Genomic DNA, 1597 nt, shown 5'->3' with positions numbered 1-1597 from the left:
TAAAAATGCACCATTAATGCACCATTAATGAAAAAAAATGCAGCATCAATGCAGAAAAATGCAGTGTTAATGCACATGAAGAATGAATGCAGAATTCCACCTTTTTCAATTTTGTTTGTCCTTCAGGTCAATCATTTTTCACTTGGGAAAAATACTACATTTGCCCAGTGTGAAGATGCTCTTCGAAACAAAAGGACGTAGATTCGTAGCGATAACTGACAATACCGGAACTGAGGCAGTGATTAGAAATCATAAGTCGAGAGATCGGTCAGTGAATGAGGAATGGAAAAAGTTACAAAAAAGGCTAACTTACCTGGGGTGTGAGCTAGAGGAGAGACGCGTCGCATCAGGCAACAACAATGCGGATGAGTTATCGAGGGGTGAAAGGGGAAACAAGTCAATCTTTTTCTACCTCAAACCAGAAATACCAAGTGACCTGAAGCCACTGATTGAATACAAATACAAAAATGACAAGGAACTCAAAGGAAAAGAAGGACACGGTCAGTTTTAGCAAATCAGTGAAGATAGAAGGAGAAGAGAAGCAGAAAGAAACTATAACAGAACACTTAGTAAAAGGAGCGTGGCAGCCAAAGACGTTGAAGGGATACAGTAGTGCAGTTCAGAAATTTAAGGCGTATATTGAAAGTACAGGGAGAGAGTTTAAGAATGAAGAGCCGATGACAGTAGAGGACGTGTACGGATTTATCGTATGGGCAGGACCGTCAGAAGTAGGGAAAGTGGCAGGACCAGGTAGAGAATTAAAATCGAGAACGATTGCAAAGTACTTGGCCGGATTGAAGGCATGGCACATGGCGAAACACCACACGGAACCGAACCTAGACATAACGATGATTGACTGGCTGCTGAAATCAACAGAGAGAGCGGCAGAGAAGAAGGAGATGTTGGCAGGCACGAATCCGGAAAGAGAAAAGAAACCAATAACAGTGCAAGACCTCTTCGAAATGATGTCAGAGATGAACGGGAAATCACCACAACATGATCTAGCGATGACAATAGCCTTAGTGGCCTTTTGGGGGATGGCAAGGCTCGGAGAACTACTGAGAGAGACGGTAGAAGAAGGAGCGATCCGGGTAGAAGACTTGACTTTCGAGAGGGGAAGGCGAGGAAGGATAGCGATAATAAAACTGAGGATGGCAAAGACGGCGAAGCCGGGAGAACCGCAATTCATTAGGTACGCTCAGAAACAAACACAGGAGAGGGAAAATTGACTGACCAGCGCAAACTATTTGCAAAATTTTGATTCGTGAAATATAGGCTTCATGAACAATACTCAGTGCTAGATCCAGTTTTGGCTTTAGTGAGATTGTTAGCTGAGGAACATTACACAAAAAAGAGGAGCGACATACTCTTCTCGGTGACGGTAGACGGAGAGAGGCAGACACTCACAAAATTAAGATTCATAAAGATGATGGAAACAGTATGGGGTTTGAATGGAGTGAATAAAGGGGCTTGGTCGGGTCATTCGTTCAGGGTAGGAGGAGCTTCTTTAAGGTTTAACATGGGCTGGGACAAGGAGAAGATTATGGAAGAGGGGCGTTGGAAGTCAAACGCAGTAGATTGTTATTTAAAAAGGTGT

Source organism: Melampsora larici-populina (assembly GCF_000204055.1).
Source record: "Melampsora larici-populina 98AG31 unplaced genomic scaffold MELLAscaffold_1, whole genome shotgun sequence".
Classification (NCBI taxonomy): domain Eukaryota; kingdom Fungi; phylum Basidiomycota; class Pucciniomycetes; order Pucciniales; family Melampsoraceae; genus Melampsora; species Melampsora laricis-populina.
The sequence above is the reverse complement of the archived record's forward strand: the minus strand, read 5'-3'. Positions refer to the sequence as shown.